Below are 10,512 nucleotides of genomic sequence, written 5' to 3' on the forward strand. Positions count from 1 at the left end.
ATTGGCATAGGGTAAATAAGATTAGAGTGATGAATGTGTGGCTCAAAGACTAGTGTAGGAGAAGTGGGTTCCTGTTCATGGGGCACTGGCATCAGTACTGGGGAAGTGGAGGCTGTACCATTGGGGGACATTGGACTTCCACTGAACTGTACTGGGACTAGTGTTCCAGCGAGTCATACAACTAGGGAAGTAGAGAGGGCTTTAAATGGAGGGGAGTGTGGGGGGAAGAGAAGGGATCATGCAGCGGAAGAATGAGTAAATTAAAGGGAAATGACAAGGCAATAGATCAAGGTAGCAATAAAAGGTAATGATGATCAGAGTATGGCAGGAAAGAGTGGCCATATGATTTCAATCTTAAGAGTGTGCCAGCAGACAGGGCCAGTGTTTACAAAAACAGTAAAAAACTGAATTAAGGGCTCTATAGCTGAATCCCTGCAGCATTCTCAATAAAACAGATGAATTGTCAGCTCAAGTAGAAATTCACATGTATGATCCGATAGCCATTACAGAGACGTGGCTACAAGGAAACCAAAAGGTTGGACCTGAATCTCCAGTGACATTTCGGAAGGACAGGAAGCTGGGAAAAGGTGGTGGGGTAGCTCTCTTAATTAAAGAGGGTATGAATACTGAATAATGGCGAATAAGGAAATGGCAGGGAAACTAAAATATTTTGGGCTGGATTTTATAGGGGCCGCAACGTCTGGATCTGTGGTAGGCGGCCAGGCGTGGGGGGGGCATGAAGATTGCCCTAGATGATGCCTGCCACGGACCTAGACGCCAGCAGTGCCCGTCCCGATCTTACCGGCGGCGGCAAGACCTCATGACTGCCCCTCCGCCGCTGCTTGGCAACGGGACCTCAATTTAAATATTTAAACAAATTAACTTACCTGCATTAATGAAGTTCCCGTTGCCTCCTGAAGTGACACCTTGATCTTCATCCTAGTGGCCGGCACTGACGTGCTTTCGAATTCCCCGTCTGGGAAAACTATGCGCGACACCTTTTGGGGGTGGGGGGGTGGGTGGTGTTGAGAAGGTACTTTTATCAGCATGGGATGGGGGTGAGCAGGATCAAACTTGATTGGGCTGGGGGTGATGTGAAGGGGTAAAGTTAAAAGTTTCTGACCTTTGAGGGGGAAGGTCAAGTACAGAAGGCTAGTATTTTGGGTGGGGGGGTGGTGAGAGGACAAGGGATGAAATGTAAATTTATTGGGGAGGTGGGAGGGGGGGGCTGCGAACATTTATTTCATTATTTGTAATAAATTTTAAAATAATGTCTCTTTAAATATTGAGTAATGTAAGGGCTGGAAGCCGCCATCTTTTACAGTGCCGGTGGCAACATAAAACCCAGCCCTTTGCGTCAGTCTTTACAAAGGAAAATACTAAAAACCTCCCAGAAATAAGAGAACCAAGGGACTAGTGTAAACAAGGAACTGCAAGATATTAATATTCGTTAAAAAATTGTACTAGAGAAATTAATGGGGCTTAAAGTAGTTAAATTCCCTGGACCTGATGATCTACATCCCAGCTTCTTGAAAGAGGTGACTGTAGAGATAGTAGATGCATCTTTCAAAAATCTTTAGACTCTGGAATGGTTCCTGCAGATTGGAAGGTGGCAATTGTAACCCCACTATTTAAGAAAGGAGGGAAGGATAGAACAGGAAACTACAGACCAGTTAGCCTAACATCAGTCGGAGGGAAAATGCGAGAATCTAGAATAAAGGATGTGATCACAGAACACTTAGAAAATAATGGTAGGATTGGGCAGAGCCAATATGGACTTATGAAAGGGATATCATGTTTAACAAACCTGTTGGAGCTTCTTAAGGATGCAACTAGCAGAATAGATAAGGGGAAACTGGTGGATGTGGTATATTTAGATTTTCAGAAAGCTTTTGATAAGGAGAACTGGTTAGCAGACAGGAATCAGAGAGTAGGAATAAATGGACCATTTTTGGATTGGCAGGCTGTGATTAGTGTGGTACCACAAGGATCAGTGCTTGGGCCCCAGCTATTCACAATCTATGTCAATGATTTGGATGTGGGGATTAAATGTAATATTTCCAAGTTTGTAGATGACACAAACTAGATGGAAGTGTGAGTTGTGAGGAGGATGCAAAGACGCTTCAAAGGGATGTGGAGAGGCAAAGCGAGTGGGCAAAAATTTAGCAGATGGAATACAATATGGAGAAATGTGAGGTTATCCACTTTGGTTGGAAACATAGAAATACAGCGTATTTCATAAGTGGTGAGAGATTGGAAAGTGTTGATGTCCAATGGGACCTAGATGGCCTTGTTCATAAATCATTGAAAGCTAACGGGCAGGTGCAGCAAGCAATTAAGAAAGCAAATGGTAATTTGGCCTTCATTACAAGAGGATTTGAGTATAAGAGTAATGATGCCTTACTGCAATTATATAGAGCCTTGGTGAGACCGCACCTGGGGTAGTGTGTGCAGTTTGGTCTCCTTAGCTAAGGAAAGATATACTTGCGATAGAGGGAGTGCAACGAAGGTTCCCCAAACTAATTCCTGGGATGGAGGGATTATCCTCTGAGGAAAGATTAAATAGACTGGGCCTTTATTCTCTGGAGTTCAGAAGAATAAGAGGCGATCTCATTCAAACATACAAAATTCTTACAGGGCTTGATGCAGGAAGGATGTTTCCCCTCGCTAGGGAGTCTAGAACCAAGGGATACAGTCCCAGAATAAGGGGCAGGCCATTTAGGATTGAGATAAGGAGGAATTTCTTCACTCCGAGGGTAGTGAATCTTTGGAATTCTCTGCCCCAGAGGACAGTGGAGGCTCAGTCGTTGAGTATGTTCATGACTGAGATCGATAGATTTCTACATATTAAAAACATCAAGGGATACGGGCATAGTACAGGAAAATGGTGAAGTAGATCAGTCAGAATCTCATTGAATGGCGGAGTGGGTTTTAAGGGTTGAATGGCCTACTCCTATTCCTTATGTTATGTACTTGAATATAATTGCTTTACAATTAATAGATTATGAAGGATACTGTATCTAAAGCACAATAATTTGAAATTAAGAAAAAAAAAGTCAGTTTATTAATGAGTTTGCACCCAAGATAACCCACATTTGTAGCTGCTGATCCTGGCAGGACAGGTGTTAAGAGGAAGCCAGGGGTGCTTCGACCTTTGTGTGTACCTGTTGTGATTTTAGTATAGATTTGGAAATACTTCAGCGCAAGGGAGGCAAGAGCAGGCTGTAATGGCAGCAAGAGTTCAACAACTTGTCACATACTGCGTGCTTGTTCAAATGGAAGTTAAAGATCACATTGAGACTAGTTGAAGAGGAGTAAGGGTGTTCTGCAGCATCCTAGCCAATATTCAACCAAATCCACAAAAATAAAATCAATTGGCCATTCAGCTGATGGTTGTTTATGGGACCTTGCCATGTGCCTACAATAAATTCACTGCAGTATTTAATTTCATGTGAAAATTTGCACTTTTGGAAAATTATATGAATGCAAGTTAGTTGCATCTGCCAGTGACCCTGAAGAGTCCTTCCTTACAAGTGGCTGTTTCCTTGCCATCCAGCAAGCAGATTGGGCGAGAAGGGGAGAAAGCAACATTAAAACAAAAACTAATAGGTTGAGGTCTACTGGCAGAATAAACTTAAAAAATGTTAGAGAGGTATGATAAAAGGCTGTTTTATACATGCAACTAAGAGACAAATGATAGAGGAAGGAAGATCATTATACATGAAAACACATGGCTACATAATTTTTCTATTTTCATCAGGCTTGCTTTATACAGAGAATATATAGTCCAATTCAATTTATGTTGCAAAGTATGGACTTTAGTTGTATCTCTGAGGATTGAAAAACACAGTCCTAAAAGCCAATTCAGCCAAGAGAACTTAAATGATTCAAGTTGATAGCCGCAGATTTGAACTAGGTCTACTTTGACACTTTTCAGCATCAGATGGCACAGAGATGAGCAACATCCCAAACCCATTGTCTAACAATGGCCACACCGTCAAACACCATTTATGAAAACACAATGGGAGAGAAACTTGAGTCACCTGACAGAAACCAATGGGGGAATTTTATATAAAATAAAAACAATGAAATGCTGGAAATACTCAGCAGGTCTGGCAGCATCTGTGGAGAGAGAAGCAGAGTTGACATTTCAGGTCAGTGACCCTTCTTCAGAACTCTATTCTATGCTCTCCTCCTTGGTGGGTTTGGAGGCAGGGAGAGCAAGTAATTGGGTGGGATGGTGATGGGGGGACACCACCACCTTCCCACTTCTGCCAAAATTAAGTCCAGACCGGGAAGACCCGTGAATGGCCTTCCCACCCCGCCACTAATTGAGGCCCTTAAGTGGGCAATAATGCCTAATTAAGGACCTCATTCCACTGCTGCCACAATTAGCCAAGCAGCTGCAAGGGGAGCATGGCAGAAAGACCATGCGGATTGCTTGCTGGCTCCAGGTGGAGGGGCTCTCATGTTAAAAGGCACATAGTGTCTAAATGAGGGACCCGGCATCAGGAAGGGGGAGGCCTGCTGATAGCGCCCCACCTCGCCCATGCTGCTGACCGCCTACACCCCTCTTCCCCACAACTCTCATCCTGTGAGACCCCTCCTGCCCTGACCTACCTGTGGCATGGGTCCAGCGCCACTCCCCGGCTTCGGATGGGTGCTCCACTGGAAGCAGCCACAAGAGCTACCGACTTCTGATTGGCCGGCAGCTCTCAAAGTGGGACTTGTGTCACTAGGATCCTTGATCCCATAGAAGACCTGCCACTGTCCAGTTAAGTGCCTAATTGGCACTTGATTTTGGCGGGGCTCTTGGCGGTACCTTTGCTGGAGGTCGACACCCCCTTCACCCAGATGAAATCTTGGCCAAAGTCTCTGATAAGGAGGTTTTAATAATAAGAAATTTTCTGTCCTGAAAGCCAGAAGGAAGAGAGATCCATCCCAGAAAGAAGGACCCTGCCAGAATACCATCTTTAAACTACCTAGAGACAGAGACAAAAGGTGACCTTGAAACTCCCTACCTGAGCAATCGTAACAGGATTTCCAACATTGAACTGTGGCTGAGATTTAACCAAAAAAATTTGCAGCACAGCATCCATCCATCTGAAACTTTCCAAAGTTTGATGTCATTAAACCAGGAAAAAGGAAAAACAGGCATGCACCACTTTTTAAATCTTCCTCCTGGGGAAACAATCAAAGTTTCACAACAAACTCTTTGTTCAATCCAGAGCTAAATGCATGCTATCTTGTAATTTCTATCTTGTGTGTATGCATATGCGCGTGTGTGTGTGTGTGTGCGAAAGTTGCGAATATTTTCAGGTATTGTTTACTAAACATTTATCTTCCTTTAAACCGAGGTGAAAACCTGTTATTTGTCTGTTTATTGATCATTAAAACACTTGAGGGTTAAAAAACAATAATGAAAACACACTAGGCTGACCTTTATGCCCCCTCAGCGGGTCAGATAATGGTGTGGGGGTGGCGTAAAATTGAGCGGGAGGCTCCAGGAAGCCCATCAGCCCCGTTCCCGCCTCTGGTCAACTTTACGGCAGTTGGACGGGGGAATGGCCTGCCCGCCCGAGGCCAATCAAGGTCCTTAAGTGGCCACTTAATGGCCCTCACCCGCTTCCACTTTTACCCATGGCATGCAGGCGTGCTGGGAGCGTGAAAGGCCGCCCAGCGATAGCTGCCGGCCTTTCCGCGCCTCGGGGGAGCGCATGGCAGTCGGGCACAGGGTGCCGGATGATTGAGGGCCGCCTGCGCCTCCCAACCTACCCCCGGGACCCAAGATGCCCCCCCCACCCAAATGACCACTCCAGCCTCACCAGGGAAGGACCGATCCTCACCTCGTCTCCAGACTCCATGGTGTTACTGCTCCCGGTGGCGCTGCTGGGACTAAGAGCTGCCAGCCCACTGATTGGCTGGCAGCTCACTGAGGCGGGACTTCCTCCCTCAAGCGGGTGAAAGTCCCACCTCGGGACAATTAAAGCCTGGGGACCCGTAAAATACAGGACGGATCCCCAGGCTAGGCGGAAGCGGGTTTGCCACTGACTTTTAGGCAAATCCCTGTCCACCTAAGGTAAAATCCAGCCCACTGTCTTCGGCCAGTTGAGAGGTGAAAAGTGGAAATCATCCCCATCATTTCTCACCTGTCCGCAACATAATCTAAACTAAGGAACAAAAGTCATTTGGAAACCAAACTCTAAAATACTGAATATGCTTTCATCAAATTTTTAGTTATCATAAGCTTCTCTTTTACTAAGTAATGGCAGATGTGACCAAATGTTTATACTCATACAGAGATGAAAGCTATAATCAAACGTTTTGTAAGGAACCATAGAATGAACAAAATACAGTAACTTGCAGGCATTAGGTTAAACTAGACAATAAATCCTATCAAATTAGGATCTTATAGAGTGACTGCATATACCACATGACCACTAATAAAAACAGCATTACTGAGCTCAACACAGACATGCTTGGAGATTGGCATGCATTTAACTTCAGCAAGTAAATACCTACAATTATTATTGGAGGCCTCCGAATCTGAGCATAGCATTTCTAATTTATAACCAAAGTATAGGAGTTTAATTACATTTATAATGATGGAGCCTAAATAAAAGTCAAATCCAGTCATTGATTTGGGGCTTTAAAAAGAGCAAACACTAAAAGATTACTTCAAGCCTATCATTAATTGCTGGCAAAACTATGAGAACGATTGTGGGTAGACTGGAGACTTAACAGCAATAGTTTGATCAGAAATAGCCAAGAATAAAAATCTCTGTCAAATAGGATTTCATAGAATCATAGAAAATTTACCACACAGAAAGAGGCCATCTTGTCTGTGCCAGTTGATGAGCTGACCAGCCTATTCCTTGCACTAGGTTCATAACTCTGCAGGGTATGGCTCAAGTAGACATCCAGTACTTCTTAAATGTAGTGAGAGTTTCTGCCTCTACCACTCTTTCAGGCAGAGAGTTCCAGGTCCCCATCACCCTCTGGGTGTAAAAATGTTTCCTCATCTCCTCTCTAATCCTTCTTCCAATTACTTTAAATCTATACCCCCTGGTATAGATTAGAGCAGAGAAGGCTGAGGGGAGACCTGATTGAGGTATACAAAATTATGAGGGTCATAGATAGGTTAGATAGGAAGAATTTTTTTCCCTTAGCGGAGGTGTCAAGAACTAGGGGGCATAGATTTAAGGTAAGGGGCAGGAGGTTTAGAAGGGATTTGAGGAAGATTTTTTTCACCCAGAGGGTGGTTGGAATCTGGAACACTGCCTGAAGGGGTGGTAGAGGCAAGAACCCTCACAACATTTAAGAAGTATTTAGATGAGCACTTGAAATGCCATAGCATACAAGGCTACAGGCCAAATGCTGGAAAATGGAATTAGATTAGATAGGCTTGATGGCCGACATGGACACAGTGGGCCAAAGGGCCTGTTTCTGCGCTATATAACTAGAACTGTCCCGCAGAACGGATTCCAATAATTTGCCCACAACTGAAATTAAACTAACTAGCCTATAATTACTCAGATTATCCCTTCCTCCCTTTTTAAATAATGGTACAATCTTGACAATCCTCTGGCACCACTCCTATAACTAGGGAGGACTGAAAAATGGTCAGAGCCTCCGCAATTTCCTCCCTTGCTGCTTTTAAAAACCTGGGATATATTTCATCTGGGCCTGGTGATTTATCTACTTTCAAAGACGTCAAACCCTTTAATACTTCCTCTCTTACAATGTTTATCCCATCCAATATTTCAAACTCTTTCTCTTTAACAATGACATCATCATTGGTCCCCTCTTTTGTGAAGACAGCCGCAAAGTATTTGTTAAGAACCTTACCCACATACGCTGCCTCCACACATAGGTTACCTTTTTGGTACCGAATCGGTCCTACACTTTCCTTAGTTTTTTTTGTATTTATACATCATCTTTGGACTTTCCTTGATGTTACTTGCCAGTATTTTTTCATGCTCTTTGCTTTTCTAATTTCCCTCCTACACTTTCTGTACTCTTCTAGACTTTCTGCAGTATTAAGCTCTCAGTGTTTGACATAAGCTTCCCTTTTTGGCCTCATCTTACCCTCTATGCACCTCATCATTCAGGGGGCTGTAGATTTGGCTGTCCCACGCTATTTCTTTGTGGGAACATGTTTACCCCGAACGCCTTGAATCTCCTTCTCAAATGTCTCCCATTTCTCTGACAGGGATATACCTTTAAGTAGCTGTTTCCAGTCCACATTTGCTAAATTGCTTCTCTGCCTATAAAATTTTCCTTTTCCCAATTTAGAACATTAACTCCTATTTATCTTTATCCTTTTCCATAACTGTGCTAAATCTAACTGAATTATGATTACCACCACAAAAGTGCTCGCCCACTGATACTCCTTCCACCTGCCCAGCTTCATTCCCTAAAACTAAATCCAGAATTGCCCCCACTCTTGCTGGACTGGTCACATACTGGCTTAAAAAGTTCTCCTGAATGCAATTTAAGAATTCTGTGCCCTCAGTACCTTCCACACTGAATATAGCCCAGTTAATGTATGGGTAATTGACATCCTTCACTACTTTTGCCTTATTGTTTTTGCATGTGTCAGAAATTTGCCCACTAATTTGCTCTTCTGTTCCCCTTCTGACTGTTTGGAGGTCCATAGAACGCTCCCAGCAGTGACATTGCCCCTTTTTTGGTTCCTTCGTTCAACCCATAAAGCCTATGAAGTAAACACTATGTCAAATGGGAAATATTAATTCATCGGTTGGATATTTACATTAGACTTTAATTGAGAAAATCCTACAGTTAACATTTTAAAAAAACTGGCAACAAAGATGGCCACCACAATTTGCATCTGAAATACCTCACATTCCAGAACATCGAATTGGAGACACAAGTCTAAGAAGACGCCTAACCAGGACAATGCTTTGGCTAACTGAGTAGATTATCCAGATCACCCGAGTTAGCGGGACATTCAAAGCCATCAACGCATTCATGAGTGGAGACGTCCCTCCAGCGGTAAACACTGACAATATCACCAGAGAGGGGTTTTGGGTTTTAGACTTTGGACCTCATTAGAAACAAAGGGGATTGAGAGAATGTGACCATCTCCCAGGCTGTGTAAAACAGAGTTTTGTTACATACAAGGGACAAGACAGTAACTGAGACTGCAGCAGCAGAGAAGTCTGTGTGCCTCCCTTTCTCTCTCTAGAAAACATCAAGTTTGAAAACCATCTGCAACTGTGGACCTTCCAAGCCTAATGACTGCTAGAGACTGCAGAAGAGAGCCACCTACAAGACTGCCTTCAAAAAACTGAGCCAAGCGGGCCAGCCACAAAGTGCACTTTGACCAGGCGAAAACTTCAAGAATACAGTTCCAGCTGGAAGACCACTGAATCATCCAACCTCAGACTGTGTATTTAAATTTTATTTATTCTGGACTTTAATGCAACTGAAAAAACCTAGTTTCCACTCTGTAATCTGTGTGTGCGCGCGTGTTTCTTGTGTGAATGTGTGCATGAATGTGTACTGTATTTTTAATTATTTTTAAACTGGGTTTAGATCGTTAAGTATAATAAACTTACCTTTGTCTTGTCTAAACTCAAGAAACCTGTCCAATTTGTTCTTTCGTGATCACATTCAAGGTAAAAGGTAAAACATTCACTGTGGTGGTAAGCACAAGCACTGTTTAAAAAAGGAATAAACCCTGTTGCGGTCAAATAGCGGAAGGGCAAGGTTTAGGATTTTTAGCCAGTCATTTTCAAAGGTCCAGATGATAAAATGAGAATGAGTGAAAATGTATATATCTTAGTGAGGAAATATTGAGCTAAATGCTGCAGTGGTTAGTGCTTGAAGAACCAATCATAAAAGACACAGATGCAGTCAGCAGTTCCAAGCTTGTTAAATTAGCATACATCAAAGTAATGAAAGCAGTAGTGAGGATTCAGTTAATAATTTGGAGAAAGGTACAGATCAATTATGAAATTGCACAAACAAAATGACAAATTAAATTCAATGATAAACATAAATTATTGCATATTGGGAGAAAAACAGAATTAGCACAATGATCATGATCAGACAATATGGAGCAGCAGTTAAGAAAATAAAAGTAGAGGTGCATAAGTAGAACGGCGTAATACAAATCTAGAGATGCTACAATGTGTCATATCACGATTGCATTTGTTTATATTTCAAAAGCTACATAACCTGCATCGAAGAGGGTGCAGAAGTCAAAAGAATGATCCCACATGGTACTTTGAATATGGAAGCATTAGACAAACTCGAAACAAACATCAAAAAAGTACACACCGTTAACATATCGTTTGCCTTTGCTCCATGACCACTTGGTCAGTTATTCTCTCTGACCCTCTGTCCTATCAACACCTTGCCTTTTTGTTATCTCTTGCCTCACCCCCGCTTTATTTGCTTATAACCTATTACATTTCTAACATGTGCCAGTTCTGATGAAGGGTCACTGACCTGAAACATTAGCTCTGCTTCTCTCTCCACAGATGC

This window comes from Heterodontus francisci, chromosome 26 (genome assembly GCF_036365525.1).
Source record: "Heterodontus francisci isolate sHetFra1 chromosome 26, sHetFra1.hap1, whole genome shotgun sequence".
Lineage (NCBI taxonomy): Eukaryota > Metazoa > Chordata > Chondrichthyes > Heterodontiformes > Heterodontidae > Heterodontus > Heterodontus francisci.